The following is a 22,559-nucleotide window of genomic DNA, read 5'->3' as shown; positions in this document are numbered from 1 at the left end:
GTGGCACAGTGTGTTAAAGTGCTGAGCTTCTGAACTTGTGGACAGAAAGGCCACAGGTTCGAATCCGGGGAGAGAGTGAGCACCCGCAGTTAGCCCCAGCTTCTGCCAACCTAGTAGTTCGAAAACATGCAAATGTGAGTAAATCAATAGGTACCGCTCCGATGGGAAGGTAATGGCGCTCCATGCAGTCATGCCAGCCACATGACCTTGGAGGTGTCTACGGACAACGCCGGCTCTTTGGAGATGAGCACAAACCCCCAGAGTCGGTCACGACTGGACATAATGTCAGAGGAAAACCTTTACCTTTTACCTTAAGACAAAAGTTATATTTATATTCAACATTCAGATGTCTCAGCCCTTCTGTGTACCTAAGTCTAGAGCATTTCTGATGTGTTTTAATTGATCTGAATTTTCCACAGAATGCTCCTGTCTTTCATTACTCTCTCAAGATAAATTAAGCCAAAAAGTGGGTGAGCACTTTACTTGCCTGTTACTCTAGCCCAAGAAAACAAGCCTATATTTCTGAAGGAGAGGAAAAAAACAGCAAGAGGAAATGTGTGCTAGAGATATAAGAGGCACTGCAATTATTTTCCTTAACGGCAAGCTAAAAACAGGAAAATATACATTACATGTTTCATCAAAAGTTTTTTTTACGCTCATGAGAATATGTCAGCACACAATGTCATCAGGAGAGGCAGGAAGAGTATCACTAAAGTGTTGACTACACAATTGTTAAAGGTATGTATATTTCTGTTATAATTTGGCAAAAATATCAAAAAAATTCCACATGTTCCATCTTAACCAGTAATGCATAGGTACTATCAGCATCAGGCCATCTGTAATGCGGCAAGGTGGAAAGAGATTATCCACATTTATAAGACGTTATAAAATAGACAAGTCTAAGATGGTGCAAGCAACTTTTGGGTGAACTATACTTCATTCAGGAATGCAAATTCTGGGCAGCCACATCTACCCAATAAATGGAGGCCTTGGATACATTCCAACATATTGTGGATTACTCCTCCATACACATGCAGATAAATAATTGAGGTGATGCATACAGAGTCACAATATAGGATAAACTAAAAACTTTGTTTTTGTGGGACATCCTGCAGCATGTTTTGCTATAGTTTTTCCATGAATGCCAAGTCTCAACCAGTTCAACATAGTTGGTGACAGCCACAAAAAATGAAGTTTCTGGAGTATAACAACTACTTTCAAAGTAAGTACTGCACAATTAAACTGGAATAACACTTCTGAACCAGGAACAGAAAAACTTTCAAATTTTCTTACATAGTGTAATAGAGCATCTGCTGGCATGTGGGGAATAACCAATAGCTTGTAGATAGCTCTTCCAGATAAGTACTAATTCTCATTTCCTCTTCTATTTTTTAATTTATAGATTTATCAATCAAAATGTATAAGTATACATCCTTTCCTCTTTTTACAATATCTTAGTCAAAAGCGTATACCCTATTTTATTCAAATCAACAGTATAAAAAGAATCAAACACACCTTAAGTATACTTCTTATCTTGTTCTTAACTCCCCAGCTATAACTTATGCTACATATTTCCATACTACACTTCTTTTATCTACTTATACATGTTTTATTTTTATATAATTATTATATTATACTATCCCCCCTTGCCCTTATTTTGTGCCACCTTTACCAGGATCAACCACTTCATCTTGTTTCACAAGTCCAAAATGTCATTGCTTCTGTTGCCTCATTTCCTCTTCTAACAAAGAACTGTGCTCTTCATTTTTTTCCTCTTGGTTCTGCTGTTTTGTTAATCATTCCTTCATTGTCTAGTGAGTTTTATTCTTATACTAAGCACTTATTTATACCAAGTCCCCACAAATGCAACTTGTAGCATTTAATTAAAAATTACAGAGAGCTGCAAATTTGGATGGCTTGGCAACCTGCCTAGGGATTAGGCCAGCTCTGAAGCTGCCTGTTCCACTTCTTGCAGAATATATAAAGAACTACATAAAACAGCATCTTCCTGCCATTTGCCCAGGGGATGAACATAAACTCAGGTTTGTCTTCTCAGCTCATGTGTGAGGCCCAGGCAGAGCTGAAGGGAGACTAGCACAATAGACTTCTATGCTTGTAGTAGAGAAGTGGGAGGAAGGCCAACAGGAGCTGCTTTAGAGGTATAAGGGGAGCTCTGGGTTAGAAAGGAATAGAGTACTTATCACAGCTGAGATCTTTTAAACTTTTTAAAAGGAAAATTGATAAAGAGTTTATTATTCCTACACGTTGCAATAATTTTATTACATAGGCTATTTATCATAACTTCTCAAATCATAAGCCCAAAGGAGAAGTATGAACTCCAAGGTCTTTTTCACACATATTGCTGTTGAGCCAGGCATCCTCCATTCTGTATCTTTGCTAAAGTGGAGTATCTTGCATTTGTCCCTGTTAGTTTCAGCCCATCTCTCTGGTCTGTTGATCGTTTTGAATTCTGCTTCTGTCTTCTGGAGTGTTAGCTATCCCTCCCAGTTTGGTGTCGTCTGCAAACTTGATGATCGTGCCTTCTAACCCTTCGTCTAAGTGGTTAATAAAGATGTTGAACAGAACCGGACCCAGGACAGAACCTTGCCACACTCCACTCGTCACTTCTTTCCAAGATGAAGAAGATGCATTGGTGAGCACCATTTGGATTCGTTCGCCTAGCCAATTGCAGATCCACCTAAGCATAGTTTTGCCTAGCCCACATTTTACTAGTTTGTTTGCCAGAAGGTCATGGGGGACCTTGTCAAAGGCCTTACTGAAATCCAGGTATGCTACATCCACGGCGTTTCCTGGTTCGGCCAGCTTGTAACTCTATTGAAAAAAGAGATCAGATTAGTCTGCCATGACTTGTTTTTTATAAATCCGTGTTGACTATTAGCAATGAAAGAGGGAACTCATCCGTGCTCTCCTCGGGTTAGATTTGAACCAGCAACCTTCAGATCAGCAACTCAGCCTTTAAGTCAGCAGTCTGCCGGCACAAAGGTTTAATCCACTGCGCCACCGGGGGCTCCAGTGAATCAACGTTAACTTGTTAAAGCAACACTTATGTAGGTTCAATCTATTCAATGGATCTACTCTACTTGATTATAAAATAAGAGTCAGGTCCACATTTGTTGATTTAACCTCTCCAGTATTGTTTTTGGCCCGTTTCATGAAATTGATATCTAATCTGCAGCTCTCAAAGATATGTAACATATTTAACATGCGTGGTATTTGCTTCAGCAGATACAATTTACTTGTAATAAAACTCTGCCTCTCTATCTGGTTAAGTGATGCAAGAGGCTCTGTAGCCATGGTGAAAGCATCACGATGTTCAAAAAGGTCCCTTAGCAGCAGGCAATTTAAAAACATTATTATCTTTCATTTGCCTCCTAATCTATGATGTGAATTCTCTGCAGTTTGCAGATACCCTTGGGTTACCTATCCAGCTTGGCACAGGGAGCTGGGAGACCACCTGAACCCAGACTGACTTGCACACCGCTCCCTCTGGTTTATGATTATAATTACTCCCACCTCAAAGAAGTCTACAAATTAGCAATTAGTGCTGTGAAGACTCCAAAAGTATCATTCCACTGTGATGCTCTCTGTACAAGGGCTCTTGCATGGCATACAACTGGGAGGAATGCCAGAGTGTGGACAAGCACTGGGGAATATAGAGCAATTTAATTAGCCAGGAGTCTCCCTGGATATCTAAGAGGGAAGAGTGCATGGCTTGGCAAGCTGAATTCTCTTTCCTATCACCCTGTTGGGAGCCATTCCACAGCAATAGGTCTCTCATGCTGAGGGGGCGGAAGCTAACAACTGATGGAAAGGAAAGAGTTTTGCCACCTTTCTAGCTTATCTTCCTGCACCAGCATAGCAGGATGTCTGTTAATTAAAATATCCTTAACAGGTGTTCTCTCCTCTTGGACAAAGCACAGAGTATGGTCATGCTGGGTACTTTGTACCATGCAATCTTGCACCAGAATTATTGCAATGGTGAACAAATTAAAGGGAAGCTCTGTAGCAGAGATAGGCCCATTTTGGCCCTGCATATGTGGAGGAACATCAGCTCTTACTATCCATTTTAATTGGCTGTGCTATGACTGATGGGAGTTGCAGTCCAATGTCATTTAAAAACAAACAAGCTGCCTACCACTTCTGTATTACAAGCAAAACAGAGTGAAGAAAAAGTCAAAATCTATCTCCAACCAGATGACAATGCCAAGGGCCCTCATGACTTGAATCAATGAATATATCACAGACCAATTCCAAGGGTATGTCTTTATTTATGTACATGGCAATTGAAGACTCAGAAAGTTGTGTCTCATCCTCTATAAAGTGCTACCATCCTGTGCCATGTCAATCAGGCATTGCACTGTCCAATGCGCAAAAGTGTTCTGGTTCTAGATAACCTCCCATCTTTGTTCTGCTCTTATTCCTGCACATATCTACACAGCTAGAGCTGAAGTGCAATGGCAGTGATGGACTTAAAGCTGGACTCCAGACCTGACTTCAGACAAAAAATGTGATATGAAGGGTATGTGTGAAAATGCTTTAATTGTGCACGGGCTGCCAGGTATATAGCAACAGGCTATGCTATACAGACTTTATATTTCTAGGTGCGAAGATCACTGCAGATGCAGACTGCAGCCAGGAAATCAGAAGACGTTTACTTCTTGGGAAGAGAGCAATGGTCAACCTCGATAAAATAGTGAAAAGCAGAGATATCGCACTGGCAATGAAGGTCCGCATAATCAAAGCAATGGTATTCCCCATAGTAACCTATGGATGCGAGAGCTGGACCATAAGGAAGGCTGAGCGAAGGAAGATAGATGCTTTTGAACTTTGGTGCTGGAGGAAAATCCTGAGAGTGCCTTGGACCGCAAGAAGATCCAACCAGTCCATCCTCCAGGAAATAATGCCTGGCTGCTCACTGGAGGGAAGGATATTAGAGGCAAAGCTGAAGTATTTTGGCCACATCATGAGAAGACAGGAAAGCTTGAAAAAGATCATGATGCTGGGGAAAATGGAAGGAAAAAGGAAGAGAGGTCGACCAAGGGCAAGATGGATTGATTGTATCCTTCAAGTGACTGGCTTGACCTTGAGGGAACTGGGGGCACCGACGGCCGACAGGGAGCTCTGGCATGGACTGGTCCATGAGGTCACGAAGAGTCGGAAACAACTGCATGAATGAAGAAGAAAGTTGCTATACAGACTGTATGGAAACACCTACTAAAAAAGATTCTTCACTGCACAATAACAAGACTAAATCAATATAGATCAATATAGATCAATAAGCACTTGAGAGCCTATGCATGTTTTGCTGTTGATAAACTACGTTATGTGTTTAAATAGGAGACATTTTGGGATAAAAATACCTTACTCTTTTCAAGATTACAGATTTGTTCTGCGATTCTCTTTCTCTCCCTCCTTCACTGAGGTACTCTATTTCCATGAGGGCTTGGTTGGTTTTTTTCTTATTGAAAGTGCAATTATTCTGCTATAGAAGTCACAGTTCACCTTCTAGTCTCTGAAAAGCAGGCAGTTTAACATATGCTGTTGCATGAGTTAAGTTATTTTGTTTTGGGGATATTTTCAAATCAGCCTCCTCTGGTGAATAAGGAAAATTCAAATTTGAGCCATTGGCTGTCTTTCCTAGTTAATAATAATAACAATAACAACAACAACAATAACAACAACTTTATATTTGTACCCTGCCTCCATATCCCCGCAGGGACTCTGGGCAGCTAACATGGGGCCAAGCCCAAATTTCCACAATAAACAAGATAAAATTCAGTAAAACAATCATCATTGACATTTAAAATTACACAAATTAAACCACCATTTAAAACAATAGTATAGTGATACGTATTACCAATCTCAAGACGCTGAGAACAGTACAGCAGTAAAATAGTAAAAGCCTGGGTAATGATGCGAGGAGTGCATAATTAAAGTCTGATGAGGTAGATAAAATACTGTAGTGTAATAGGAGCTTAGGGCAAGGCAAGTCTGTTGTTAAGGAAGATACTTTGAAGTGCAGAAGGGAACACAGAAAAACCAAGGTAGGGGAATCATGATGGGAAAAGAACAGAACGAGTTATGCAATATTTTTTTAAAAAAAAATAAGCATTTAGATCTCAAAAAAGAGAGATGGTACTGCAAGAATAGCAAATCCAGTAATATTTGTATATATAAAAATGCTGTTCCTAATTATGTTTGTGTTCTAAAAAATAACAACAGCCTGATGGTATGTGTGTATTGTATATCTGGCAGTATATGAAAAGCCAAGTATCAAGGAGTCCCTTTGAAGGTGACACACTCCCAAAAACATTAAGCTGCAATCAGTCTCGGCTAAATGAAGTAGCATGCAATCTATACCACAGCTTTCATAATTGCAGTCAGGGGAATGTTTTTTGGGATTTTTTTTTTTGGGGGGGGGAACACTAGTCCTTGTGATTTCAAAGATTATTTTCTTTCTTCCATGGTGAGAATGATATCTGTCCCAAAAACCCAAGGAGAGAGAGAGCTGAAGACGTGAGAGAAGGCCAGGCTGTCACTGCCTACCTTCATGGCTGTTTCATTGTCATGCAGGGACAAAAAAAGAAGCAAGGTCATTTCCATTTTCCATTATAGTTGTGAGTCAGGCCTAGAAAGGGCAAAACAAATGCAGGATTTTATGCTGGTCTATGACCGTAACAAAGATTTTTGATTTGATTTGAAATGCAGGGTTTTTATTCAAGTAATGGTGTAAGGCTTCATTGCTTCAGATCACCTGCCCTGCATTCATGGAACATAGTGTTCTCTTAATGGGAGTGCTACATGAAAAATATACTCTTAATGACTGTACTGCATTGACACCCACCAGCAGCCAAGTGGAGCAGAGGGTGCACCCCTCGAGCAAAGATGGACTGAATAGTGCATCTCCTTCAAAAGTAGCATGCTTGACCATTGTTTCTTTTCTTTATTTTTGTTAATTATAATGATAATGAATTTCAATATTATCTTCAACTTCCATTCTACTGGCCATTGTGTAGGATGGAGGCAGCCAGCAATATACAGCTATATGGTGTTTCTTCCAGCAGCTGTAGGAAGCCTCTCCCACTACTCTTTCATGGCTCATTAAGGGGGGAAGGTAGCCAGCAAGGTGCAGCTACATTGTGTCTTATATATTACATTTTATTTATCTTAAGCCTGAGGACAAATTAACATTTTGTAAGCCATTCTGGTACCTTTTTGGCTGAAGAATGAGGTAAACATTCTCTAAATAATAAATAAATATCAATAATTAATTAGTCACAACCATAACCAATATTCCTACTGTTTTGAGATTCCTGTATGTCTTTTATAAGTTCACACAATAATCTGATGTTCAATGCAGGTGGTAAGCCTGTCTTGATTTCTCCTTGCATACTGTCCCACACATGCATGTAGTTAAGACATATTTTCTTTCCCTCTCCAAATTCCCTCTCCATGTTCCCACATCTGAACTGTGACAAACACGATCAACATTCCTCTTTCTCTTTCATGCGCACTTTCTTTTTCTTGTGTTTGGCCAGGTGGAGTGCTGGAGAAAGCATGGCTTTGAGATTGGGGGTGCCAGCATCTGCCAGAGTCAACAATGTGGAGTGATATGGGGTGGCATATGGGGAGGGAAAGCGCCGGGTTCTTGGAAATGGGAGGATGAGGACTAGAAGAGAATTCCCTGCCCAAACAATTCCCTGCTTGACCATGCGCCCCAAATAATAATAATAATAATAATAATTTATTTTTCTATCCCGCCTCCATTTCCCCACAGGGACTCAGGGCGGCTAACACTGGGCCAAGCCCAAAGAACAAATTATAAACACAATTGAATACATATAAAAACAAAATTTTCAAGCAGATAAAATAAACACATTAAAACCATAGTAATGTAATATAATGCTATAATAAACAGTGAAATAATAGAATGATAAAATGCAAAGATCACAATTTATTGACAAAGTGAATAAAATGGGAGGGTGGTCTAGACAAAAGTGCAAAGATATGTATTGTAATGCCATTTGGGAGCAGAAATGGACAAAGTGCTTGTGATGGAGGTGGAAGCAAGAGAACGCCCTCCCCAGACGATCGAAGAGATCGTGCAGGTTCATAGGGGGAAACGCGGTCACAAAGGTAGGCTTTGTAGGTGATAACCTGCACCTTGAGTTGGGCCCAGAAAATGATCGGCAGTCATTGGAACTCCTTAAATAAGGGGGTTGACTGCTCCCTGTAATTCGCTCCAGTTAGCAGTCTGGCTGCCGGTTGTTGGACCAGTTGTAATTTCTGGGCCGTCTTCAGGGGCAGCCCCACATAGAGTGCATTGCAATAGTCCAATCTAGAGATAACTAGTAAGATGTCCAGGGCAATTGACACGATCGCCCCCGAACGTCCCCTCTCTTTGCGAAGAGTCACTTTGGCTCCCTGGTTCACGGAGGAGCTGACAGTGATGAAGCGCTCGAGGAGGGGACTAGAGTGCAGCTGGCGGAAAACTCATAGTGTTGCTGACCGAGCACGGGCTAGAGCCGTTTATTAGGGCCTACTCCGCGGCTTTGCGGGCAGCCAGGAAGACCTTCACAACTGCCCGCATAGCGTCTGCAACTAACAGACCATCGGAGTTGTTTCGGGTCGTCGGGGAGCTCCTTCATCCTCCTGAGGGGGGAGGGGTACCCAAAGACTCGGCAACTCGGTGCAGCGAGTTCGCACACCACTTTGCAGACAAAGTCGCTCAGACTCACTTCGACTTGGACGCTAGTTTTGTTGCAATGTCAAAAGAGGTAACCGAGGCACCTGTCTGTCCGAACTTGTAGGATTCGTTTCAGCTTGTTTGCCCGGAGACGTGGACAGGATCCTTGGGGCGGTGAAAGCGACCACTTGCTCCGCAGATCCTTGCCCCTCGTGGCTAATTAAATCGGCCAGAGGAGGGTTGGTAGAGTGGTTTGTGATGATAATGAATGCCTCTTTGGATCAAGGCAAATTTCCATCTGTCCTCAAACAGGCCATAGTGAGGCCCATATTGAAGAAGCTTCAGCTTGTTCGCCCTCATCCAGGCGAACAAAACTATATTGGGTAGTATAGCATAAAATATTCTGAAATTGTCATTGTAGGGACATAGATACAGTGAACGCACACAGAGATTTGCATATCCCACCATTCTGCCAATGTTGCAGGCCAGTAGGTGAAGGGGACAAGATGCTTTGCCAATTCCCAAGATGTGTGTTGAGTTAAGGATCAAAGCAAGCAGAAATATTTTAATGAAAGATAATGTCATGCACATATGGAGAAGGCTATCATTTTTGAATGTGCAACGAACTGCATATTATCTCAATTCAAAACTCAACATGGGATGTCTATAGGCATATGAAGATCTGCATTTTCTAACACTGCAAATAATATTTTGTTTTATATTTTTCTGCATATTTTGTCAGCCAGAGAAGTATGCCACAGATATTCAACAGATAACGGAATATCTACATATTCTGTCATTACAACAAACTACCTGGTCATTTTGTTCTGAATGTCCCCTCAATCTCACTCTGAAAGCCAGATGCTGGATACTTCTCATCAGTGGGCTAGAGAAGCAATATCTGATGGATGGTTACACTTGATGATGAATGTGTTATGTAGGTCTTGGCACTCAGATAGTTCAACATTTTCTCCAGATTAAAAACACAAAGTAAGTACTTATCTTGGTGTTAAAAACTTTAATAGCAATATTTATGTGTTTTGACTGTGCTGTGACCCACCTGAAGGAGAGGCGGGTAAGAAATAAATATTATTAAAAATTATTATTGTTATTATTATTATTACTCTGAGCAGCCTCTTAAAAAGTGTGGCCATGATCTAGAGAAAATTGTGCTCATATCAGTTTCACTAAGATTAATGATATATGTAAATCTCTCCCACTTAAACCTTTGGCTCTGATTACAGTAATTTTTTCTTGAATTACACTTACATAAGGATAAAACTAGACAAGATGCTGGAAAAATCAATTATTATATCTTCTGCAAGTATGCATTTCAGTTGAAAACAGCTGCAGAGAAAGAATATAGTGTGGGTCAGGTCAAATAAATGTTTCTGATGGAGTATTTATTATTTATTTATTTATTTTATTTACAGTATTTATATTCCGCCCTTCTCACCCCGAAGGGGACTCAGGGCGGATCACATTATAACACACATAGGGCAAACATTCAATGCCCATAAACACATCAAACAGAGACAGAGAGAGACACGCAGAGGCAAGTTAACCTTCTTCTGAGGGGATGTTCGATTCTGGCCACAGGGGGGAGCAGCTGCTTCATCATCCACACTGACGGCACTTCCTCATTCCAGGTCGTAAATTAGTTAATCTTGCCTCCCCACTTTATAAGTGGTACCTTATCTCCTACTTGATAGATGCAACTATCTTTCGGGTTGCTAGGTCAGCAACGAGCAGGGGCTATTTTTTATTTTTAATTGACGGGTGCTCACCCCGCCACGGGCTGGCCTCGAACTCATGACCTCATGGTCAGAGTGATTTAAGGCAGTTGCTCAACAGCTGCGCCACAGCCCGGCCCCATTTAACATTTCCTCCATGTAATATATATATATATATATATATATATATATATATATATATATATATATATAAAAGGATAAAGTTGCGGGCGCAGTGACTATAACAACAAAACTAAACATCCCAGAAATACGAAACTTGGCAACACAATGCAAAAGGCTTGCCTCCAGGTTACAACAACACAACCACACCACAAAACCACAATCCAGACCCACAAAACTCACAACAACGCATCATGCGATAACAACACAACTAAACGCCCCAGAAATACAAAATTTGGCAACACAATGCAAAAGCCTTGCCTCCCAGTTGTAACAACACAACCACACCACAAAACCACACAGGACCCACAAAACTCACAACAACGCATCGTGACTATAACAACACAACTAAACGCCCCAGAAATACGAAACTTCGCAACACAATGCAAAAGCCTTCCCTCCAGGTTGTAACAACACAACCACACCACAAAACCACAATCCAGACCCATAAAACTCACAACAATGCATCGTGACTATAACAATACAACTAAACGCCCCAGAAATACGAAACTTGGCACACAACTAAACGCCCCAGAAATATAAAACTTGACAACACAACGCAAAAGCCTTGCCTCCCGGTTGTAACAACACACCCACACCACAAAACCACAATCCAGACCCACAAAACTCACAACAATGCATCGTGACTATAACAACACAACTAAACGCCCCAGAAATACGAAACTTGGCACACAACTAAATGCCCCAGAAATACAAAACTTGACTACACAACACAAAAGCCTTTTCTCCTGGTTGTAACAACACAACTACACCACAAAACCACAATCCGGACCCACAAAACTCACAACAACGCATCGTGACTATAACACAACTAAACGCCCCAGAAATACAAAACTTGGCAAAACAATGCAAAAGCCTTGCCTCCCAGTTGTAACAACACAACCACACCACAAAACCACACTGGACCGACAAAACTCACAACAGTGCATCATGACTATAACAACACAACTAAACGCCCCAGAAATACAAAACTTGGCAACACAACACAAAAGCCTTGCCTCTCAGTTGTAACAACACAACCACACCACAAAACCACAATCCGGACCCACAAAACTCACAACAACGCATTGTGACTATAACAAATACAAAATTTGACAACACAACTCATCCACCTCCCCAATCCCTACATTCACACTTGGCTTCCAAAAAAACAATTACAATAATAACAATGACAACAACAACAATAAGAATCAACACCATCACAGCCAGGCACTGAGGCTGAGAGGCCAGTCAGTGCTACACTGGGCCTCCAAAAAACAATACAGTAGCATCTAACTTATCCAACCTTCATGACCACAACAACAACAACAATAATAAACACCTACACAGGCAAAACAAAAAAAGACTATTGTACCACAATAAAAATATAAACCGCACTCAGCAGAATCAGACATTACAACTAACAACAAACCAAAGACAACAGGGATCTCAAGCAATTATCAATCAACACAAAAATTGAAGAAGGTAACAGACTTCAAATACTACTACTAATGTGAGTATAAAGAAGGGTGGAGGTCACAGCATAAATACAACCTAATGTAGACTGAACAACACCACCAGACTAAGCCACAGCAACGCGTGGCCGGGCACAGCTAGTATATATATAAAAGGGTAATGAAATTTCGGCCTAGGACAAAACAACAAAACTACACATCCCAGAAACACTAAACTTGGCAGCACAACCCCTCATCCATGCCTCTATGTTCATACAACAAAAAGAAAAGAAAAATAAAGTCCTAATTAGAGGGAGAGGAATAATTGTTTTTATCCAAGTGCTGCCAGTTAGAAGGCACTTGGTCTCCTAGCAACCCACTCAGCTCAGGGAACAGGCAGAGTTAGGCCTCACTTAGGCCTCTTCAACACTGCCAATAAAATACAGATTATCTGATTTTAACTGGATTATATGGCAGTGTAGACTCAAGGCCCTTCCACACAGCTATATTACCCATTTATAATGGACTTAATGTCAAGGGAAAACCTTTACTCTTTACCTTAACTACCACCAATTCCTCAATACTTTATTTCCCATACCCCCATACTTCGCCACAGCAACGCGTGGCCAGGCACAGCTAGTATATATATAAAAGAGTGATGGCATCACGGCAATTCACAAAACAACAAAAGTACAGGCCCCCCAACCTCAAAATTTGACAACACAACCCATCATCCACGCCTCAAGGTTGATACAACAAAAAGAAAAGAAAAATAAAGTCCTAATTAGAGAGAGAGGAATAATTTTTTTATCCAATTGCTGCCAGTTTAGAGGGCTAATCTCTGCCCACTTGGTTGCCTAGCAACCAAGGGACAGCCAGATTTCAGTTAGGGGACAGGCAGATTTAGGCCTCACTTAGACTTCTTCCACAGATTATCTAATTTGCACTGGATTATATGGCAGTGTAGACTCAAGGCCCTTCCACACAGCTATATAACCCATTTATAATCTTATATTATCTGCTTTGCACTGGATTATTTTGACTCCGCACTACCATATAATCCACTTCAGTGTACATTTTATACAGCTGTGAAGAAGGGGCCTCAGATAATCCAGTTCTGAGCAGATAATATAAGATTAGAAATATACAGTAGAGTCTCACTTATCCAACGTAAACAGGCCGGCAGGATAAGTGAATATGTTGGATAATAAGAAGGGATTCAGGAAAAGCCAATTAAACATCAAATTAGGTAATCGTTATACAAATTAAGCACCAAAACATCATATTATACAACAAATTTGACAGAAAAAGTAGTTCCATGCGCAGTAATGCTATGTAGTATTTACAGTAGAGTCTCACTTATCCAACACTCGCTTATCCAACGTTCTGGATTATCCAACGCATTTTTGTAGTCAATGCTTTCAATATATCGTGATATTTTGGTGCTAAATTCATAAATACAGTAATTACTATATAGCATTACTGTGTACTGAACTACTTTTTCTGACAAATTTGTTGTCTAACATGATGTTTTGGTGCTTAATTTGTAAAACCATAACTTAATTTGATGTTTAATAGGGTTATCCTTAATTCCTCATTATCCAACATATTCGCTTATCCAACATTCTGCCGGCCCGTTTATGTTGGATAAGTGAGACTCTACTGCACTGTATTTACAAATTTACCACTAAAATATCACAATGAATTTAAAACACTGACTACAAAAACATTGATTATGAAAAGGCAGACTGCGTTGGATAATCCAGAACATTGTAAAAGCGAATGTTGGATAAGTGAGATTCTTCTTTAATATGAAATAATTACTGGGATAGAATAATGCAGAACAATATAATCTCTAAAACCAGGACAGTATATAAACAGGGGAATTCCACACAGGAAACAATCAGGGCCAGCTAACACCTCCCAACAAAGTATTCCCATCATCAAAGTCTGGCAAATCCTGTTTTCTCAGGGCCACAGCCAGTAGAAGCACATAAAATATCGCAAACAACATCACTCTGAAAACAAGGGTATTCCAGACAGGAAACAATCAGGGCCAGCTAACACCTCCCAACAAAAAATTCACTCAGGGAGGAAACAGCCAGGCTTTAAAGCTGCAAGGCCATTACATCCTAATCATTTTTCCTAATTGCAGCATTCATACTTGCCTCCAACAAACAAAAAAAACCAATCAGAAATATTGTATATTCACAATCTTTAGGAAATAATATCCCCTGATGGCGCAGCGTGTTAAAGCGCTGAGCTGCTGAACTTCTGGACTGAAAGGCCACAGGTTTGAATTGGGGGAGCGGAGAGAGCCCCCACTGTTAGCTCCAGCTTCTGCCAACCCAGAAGTTCGAAAACATGCAAATGTGAGTGCATCAATAGGTACTGCTCCGGCGGGAAGGTAACGCCGCTCCATGTAGTCATCCCACATGACCTTGGAGGAGTCTACGGACAACGCCGGCTCTTCGGCTTAGAAATGGAGATGAGCACCAACCTCCAGAGTAAGACACGACTGGACTTAATGTCTGGGGAAAACCTTTACCCTTGACCTTAACTACCACCAATTCCTCAATACTTTATTTCCCATACCACCATACTTCGCCACAGCAACGCGTGGCCGGGCACAGCTAGTATGTATGTATGTATGTGTGTATGTGTGTATATATATAATTTTTATTAAGCAAGAAAAAATATTTTCAATACATAAAAAGTGGGGGAACAATATAAAATATAGAAAAGTAGGAAAAAGGGAAGAAAGAGAAAGAGACAAAAGAAAACAAAAAATAGAAGATTTTCTATATACATGAAAGTGGGGGAACAATAAATGTATAGGAAATTATGAAATACAATTAAAAAGAAAAAACAAACCATACACACAGTCTGGAAGGGGGTATTTGATTACTTCCTCTCTTACTACTCCTGTAAAACAGCAACTTATTAAAGTCAATATAGAAACTAAATGTAACTTCTTTCCCCCTTACATCTTTAATATTTCTTGAGATAGTTTTCTAAAAATGACCAATCTGTCTTTTTCAATCCACTGCCACTATTTTCTTTTAGTAAAAATGTTAACTTATCCATGTCTTTTATATCCATAATTTTGATAATCCAGTCTTTCATTTCAGGAGTAGTGTCCAGCTTCCACCTTTTGGCAAAGACTATTCTCGCTGCTGTTGTTAAAAAAGTAAATAATTTGTCCAAGTTTCGATCTGCGAATAATCCCAAATCAAACATACCCAATAGGTAGTATTCCGGTTTCATTGGGAAAGATTTTTTGAGAATTTTTTGACATTCAGCATGGATATTTTCCCAAAAATCTGCTGTTTTTTTACATGTCCACCATAAATGGAAGAATGTACCTTCATTTGTCTTACATTTCCAACATTTATTGTCCATGTTCTGGTACATTCTTCCCAATTTTGCTGGGGTCATATACCAGCGGTGCAACATTTTCAGATAATTTTCTTCTATGTCTGATGCATATGTATACTTTAATTTCCTCATCCAAATTTCTTCCCATTCATGAATTCGTATTGATCTTCCAATATTTCTTGACCACTTTGTCATTGAATTTGTGATTTGTTCTGTTTCGGTAGACCATTCAAGAAGTTTATTGCATATTACTGTAAGTAATTTTTTCTCAGATTTAATCAATTTTTCCCAAATATCCTCCTTGGAGAAACCTAATTTGCTGTCCATATTGAAATGCTCTTTAATTTGTAGGTATTGCAGCCAAGTTACTTCTTTATAGTTTTCCTGTATTTTTACTTGTGACTTTACTTGAAAAGTAGGCACTTTCCCTTTCAGCAAGTCTCAATATGGAGGCCAATCAGTCCATCCAAGTAACCTCCTTTGATTGGCTTCCAACGGTAATACCCATTTTGGTGTTTTTGTATAAAAGTTTCATTTATATCTTTCCCAAACCCTCATTAAAGCTGACCTAATGAAGTGGTTGCCAAAGTTTTTCTCTATTTTTGTTTTCCCATACCAAATATACGAATGCCAGCCTCTTCTTAAGTCAAATCCTTCTATTGTAAGTACCATTCTATTGTAAGCAATCCCCCATTTAATTTTGTCCTGATATAAATCATACTTAGGTTCTACCAGCTATTTTTCCTGCAGGGGAAAATAAAGGCATAATATTGGTAACTGTGTACCCCTGTCTCCCCAGTACATCAAATAGCAACCTTAGAGATTAAGATTTAGATTAGGGAAACAATATTTGAGAATGCGTAAATGTTCTCTTCCCTAGCAATGACTGAGATCCGGTTTGACTTTCTTCCTCTGAATATACAGTATGTTTGTATAAGGGCTGGTTTGTTATAATTGCTATATATATATATGAATTGCAAATACTGTGAAGTGCTAAAGCATATTTGAAAATGTGAAGGTTTATATAAGCAAGGCTTTGTTAGAGAGTTGTATCAGCTGCAACTGGCTGGGTCAACTGCGTTTTTATTAAACATGTTATTCTGTGGCAGTTAATTTCTGCATCTAGTGATGTTTGTGATGTGACAGAGGAATGAGTCTGAACACAGAATGACTCATGCAGGGGCTGGCTCAGGTGCTTGTACAACTCCTAGCCGTTCTTGGTACACCAGTATTTATAGCACTGTCAATGAAAATGTGCATTATCTAAAGAGAGTCTCTTGGAATGTCATGGTAGATGCACTAAGGTCATCTCTCAGCACCTTTGACTGCATAAATCTCTCTTCATCCTGTTGCCCTCAGGCAGAGGATTATTTGAGACAGGTTTGCATTGTTAAGTATTGTAATATATACTTTTGAACTCAAAATGTGATATAATTTTGTTTTAATATTTTATCTCCATGTAAATAGAATTACATAATACTTTATTCCCAAAATATATTAAAATCAGAATATAAAGGCATATAAATACAGTTAATTGCACATATGTCAATTACATGTATTTCATTCAGAACTAGAATGACAATGGCATAGTGAAAATGACGGTGGAAGCAGATGAAAAAGTGGAGGAGGAGTGGAGGAGGAGAACCATCTGAGAAGAATTAGAATGTGAGTAATAGAGGACAACTTTTCAAAAGCAACCAATGCTAAATAAAGTGACAGAATATGTGATAGAGATCAGATGTGAGAGCAGTCAAAAGAGCTTGAGGAAAAGGAGTCCAAATGATAAATAATGCCTGAAACTATACAATTAATTGCCTAGACCAGTGGTTCTCAACCTGGGGTCCCCAGATGTTTTTGGATTACAACTCTCAGAAATCCCAGCCAGTTTACCAGCTGTTAGGATTTCTGGGAGTTGAAGGCCAAAAACATCTGGGGACCCCAGACTGAGAACCACTTGCTTAGAGAGGCACAAGGAAGAATAAAATGAGGGAAATGAGATGAGGCATTACTGTATGAATACTATTTATTCCAAGACAAGTTTTTTTTTCCTCCACAGGTCTGCTAGGAATTTGCAAAGGGTTGCCTTTGTAGTATGAATGCTGGCATTCCATGGATAATTCCAACATTGGGGGACAACTTAATATATCTACCTGCAACTTGCAGACACCAAACTTTGAGACAAAGGGCTGTTGAGAGGGAAATAGGTGCATAGAACTCTACCAGGAGACAGGCATTATGAAGGAAATCCACAGGTTTTGCTGGAGGCAATGTTTGTACAAAAGTAGAAGGCAGGGAGAGTGAGCCATCAAATCTAATCGAAGATACTTATTTAGGGCAAGAGTCCTCTAACTTTTTAATCTGAGGGCCAGTTTATGGCTCCTCAGATTGTTTGGGAACCACACTATAATTTTAAAAAATGAACGAATTGTGTTGTCGAAGGCTTTCATGGCCGGAATCACAGGGTTGTTGTGTGTTTTCCGGGCTGTATGGCCATGTTCCAGAAGTATTATCTCCTGACGTTTCGCCCACATCTATGGCAGGCATCCTCACAGGTCTTATACCTCACAACCTCAGAGGATGCCTGCCATAGATGTGGGCAAAACGCCAGGAGATAATAATTCTGGAACATGGCCATACAGCCTGGAAAACACACAACTACCCAATGAACGAATTCCTATGCACACTGCACACATCTTATTTGTAGTGCAAAAAAATAAAATAAAATATAAGAACAAGGCAATATTTAAAAGGACAAGCAATTTTAACCAACATAAACTTACCAGTATTTCAATGGGAAGTGTGGGCCTGTTTTGTTGGCTGATGAGATAGTCAAGTTAATGAGGGTTGTTGTTGTTGTTGTTGTGTGCCTTCAAGTCATTTCAGACTTAGGGTGACCCTAAGTCTAATGTTTGGGGTGGTGGCTGGGCAAATGACCTTGGAGGGCCGCATATGGCCTGTAGGCCTTAGTTTGGGGACCTCTTATTTCAAAAATGGTTATTTCAAGAGATTAAAATAATGTCTGGTGTTTGGTAGATTTGAAAGGAATGAAGTGGACATGTTTCAGGTGTAGATCCTTGATTTTAACTAGAGGTTTTTTCTAAAGTCATTTTCCTTAGCCTCTAATACACAATGCCATTTATGTCTGTTCTGAATACCCTGTTGATGAATGTGGTGTGATTAGAGTGAAGCTGAGCAGACAGAAGGGGTATTAGCCCCCATATGGAGGTCTCCTTCCTCCTTGAATAGGTAATGGGAGTGATTTCTTTTTTCCATGCCAATAGAACAAAAGGTTACCTATATGCACCACTCTAAAAATAGAATTTATTCTAAAAATAGCCAGATTTTTAGTGACTCACTCTTTCTAGCTAAGATTGCACTTTCTGGAGTAATTATTTTAGGCAATTTCCTCTTTTTTATACAACAACAGGATGTGTTGGCAATGAATTTATATTGCCATGATGTATATGTATGTGCGTGCAAGTCATTTGTTGACTTATGGTAATACCATAAATGGTTTTCCCAATTCCTTCCCCTGAAGTGTAGCCTGAATCACCTGGCATTTATTGGCCAACCAGAGCTGGCCCTAATTATCTTCCAAGGACAGATGATATATGACACCTTAATAATTCTATAGGAAGATTCAATAAACTGAGCAGTTTGATTAGGCAATGCCTTTTCCCAGTACAGTCTTCCCTCACTACTTCTCGGTTCACTTTTCGCGGATTCGCTGTTTTGCGGTTTTTCAATAAACTCTAAAAGTTTATAAATCATGAAAAATTACAATTTCCAGCCCAAGGAAGGGAGGAAGGAGAAGCCAAAGGGAGAGAAAAGGAGCTCAAGCAGCAACAGGAGGAGAAGGAGGCGATTTATCAACACACGATTGGTTGATAAAGACTTAAATTAGTGTATAACTACTAAATAATGCATAAATATTAAAATTAATCTAGTGTCCCTACTTCGTGGATTTTCACTTATTGCGAGTGGTCCTGGAACCTAATCCCCGCGATAAGTGAGGTATCTGGGAAAGGTATTAGACTTACTAGGTTCCCTATAAGAATCCCCTGGGATTTATATATTCATGGAGAATTCAAAATTCGCTGCTAGAAACTTCTAATACAGAACTGCAGGTTTGCACCCTTCTCTTCACTAAACTACAAATGCCATGATTCCATTTGTTGGAATTACTATAATTTGGCATTGTGAATCTACTCAAGGACAATTTTACTGCATCATTAGGCCCAAGGTGAGCTATCTGGATTTTGTCGAAACCCAACCCCTATCAGCTAGCATGAAATCTAATGCCCAATTAAGAAGGACCACAAGCTAGTTACTTCTGCACTAAGATGTAAAATTTTGGTACTGGAATTAGCTGAGATATGAAACACAGCATGTCTGCATAGCAAAATAAATTTCTGAAGATGGTGCATGAAAAGATATCAGTGCTGCAACCCCAGAGCTAGATCAGCATGGTGCCAAAGTGTAAGTCTATAGTACATGGATCATGTATATATATGTCCTGCTCATATTTTCTTGGCCTTTCTGTAAACCTACCCACAGCGAGAGCTGTATCATCAGAACTTTTTCAGTCACTGTGAACTTTGCAGAGCTCAGCTAGGAATAAGGACATCTTTTCCCTGAGGTGCCATTTGATCTCTTTTGACATTTTGCTAACAGTTCAACCTGCAGGGCTCAGCTTATCACCTGCAGAGCAGCCTTGACTTTCTTGCCTTAAGTTAAAAGGTCCCTGCTGGGATGCTTTTCTTAGAAACACATCTGGAACAGACTAAGTGGGCAATGAGATGATATGAGAAAATTGATGAGACCTATTTGCACATTGATTTGTCTTCTTGCCCTTAACCATACCGTTTATTTCCTTTGATCATCATCGCTCCCTGCTTTTAAGAAGCACAGGAAATTATCTTTGCCGGGAAGGGGGGGTGCTGCTGACTAGAACATGTAGTCTTATCCGTCCTTTCAAGGGGTATTAATGTGGGGAAAAGGAAAGTAATTGAAATGACACTTTCTGATAGATGTAGTTGACAAGTATCAACATCCCAAACAATATTGCTTCCCATTACGAGGGAAAATACAGTGTTCCCTCACTACTTCACGGTTCACTTTTTGCGGATTCGAGGTTTCGCGGTTTTTCAATAAACTCTAAAGGACTATTATGAATCATAAAAAATTATAATTTACAGCCTAAGGAAGGGAGGAAGGAGAAGCCAAAGGGAGAGAAAAGGAGCCCAAGCGGCAACGGGAGAAGGAAGGCGATTTATCAACACACGATTGGTTGATAAAGACTTAAAATAGTGTATAACTACTAAAATAATGTATAAATATTAAAATAAATATAGCGTCCCTACTTCACAGATTTTCACTTATTGTGGGTGGTCCTGGAACCTAACCCCAGCGATAAGTGAGGGAACACTGTACTCATATTTCAAGGCTGTGGAATATTTGGCCATCCAGATGTTGATGGGCTGCTACCTACATAAACCTTTACCACTGGATCATCAATCGTTGCATAAAAGCCAGTTTACCAGAATTTCTGTGAGTTGAAGGCCAAAACATCTGGGGACCCACAGGTTGAGAACCACTGACCTAGAAGATCTCCCCAGTGTTGTCCATAGTTGCTCTCATGTCACTGGAGGAGCAAATCCACTTTGGATTTTAGTCTGTTTTTTCAAAAGAGCTATCCAAAGCCTAGATACTGTTGCCCAAATAGTTCCAGCAACCTTGTATAGCTAATTTGAAGTCTGGATTAAACCAGGAATAGCTTCACTTTTCCATCAGCATGGAAGCCAGCACTCCGTTCTGTTCGCTGAACCACCACAGCATATGCCTCATAGTATCAAAGAACAGCAGACAGAAATAGTCACAGAGATTTGCTATTTGTAGTAAAGGACAACATATCGTCCTCATTCTCAAATCATAGCCTGATTGAAACTTGAATCTTACCTTAATACAGGCAATAATACATTGTCCTTTACTACAAATAGGCTTCTCTAGCAATATGTCGATGATCTTATTGTTTACTGTTTCTAGTATGTATGTTCTGGGGTGCAGCTACCTCTATAGTTTCAGAGAAGTTATAAATGGGGCTGCAGACCCTCCCCCCTCTCTCTCCTTTTGACAATGTAACCTGTTGATAACTGTTTTGTTACAAGAGGGATGCCTTGACCAGCTGGTACAGGGAACCATCTCAAAGATATCTGAAACTGGATTAATACATTTTTTCTACCTGTGTATGCTGAACACATGAAAGTTGTGTGTAAGCCAAATATGTTATTTCCATCAACGTCTACTTCATTTTGTCTCTTGAGTGCATGATATCAAACAAGTTATTTTATGGGAGAGTATTTTTTTGGGCATTGAAATAAAAACACTTCTAAAGCTCTGCTGTTTTTATGCACTGTCAAATTTGTTTTCCTGACAGATCGGAGATTGTAGGTTATTCAGTCTAACAACTGAAATCATTTCCTAGAATAGTCCTATATTTGGTTATATAATACAAGAGGAAAATCTGTTCTAAAGAATTTTTTGGCTCTTCTCTAAAAGGTTATGTTTTCTAATAGTCCTTCTACAACTTAAGGGTAATGTAGAAGTCACAAGATATTCCATGTGTCATACCTACAGCTATACAATATAGCAGGCTCAAAGGAAACTGATAAGTTAAATAATGCTAGGGCTTTATAAATATACTGCCAGATACTTCCCTTCTTCATCTTTTGCTGATTAATTGCTTGCAGCAATATTCTTTATTATCCTGAGCAGATCTCTTATGATAGAGCCTTCAGGAGGCCAAATAGATGCTCTTACAGGGAAGCCTAGCTTCCTATCGGGTCGCCTGTTATTTTTGTTGTGAGGACCCAAGAGGAGAGTTGAAAATTAAGGTAGAATTTATGACAGAACTGAGAGTTATTGGGATAGTGGCTGGCAAAGGATTTGGGAGGTTGAGTTGTTCAGTCTGCTTTCCATGTCTTGCAGGCTTTCCTGAAGGATCCTTACATTGTCCAATATTATAAATGGCCCTACACGTGTGAAGTTTTGAACAAGAATGATCTCTGGTTACTTACAAGGAAACAACATTTTATTTCATGGGTTAAT

The sequence above is a fragment of the Anolis carolinensis genome, chromosome 4 (assembly GCF_035594765.1).
Source record: "Anolis carolinensis isolate JA03-04 chromosome 4, rAnoCar3.1.pri, whole genome shotgun sequence".
Lineage (NCBI taxonomy): Eukaryota > Metazoa > Chordata > Lepidosauria > Squamata > Dactyloidae > Anolis > Anolis carolinensis.
Note: the sequence above shows the minus strand (reverse complement) of the source record.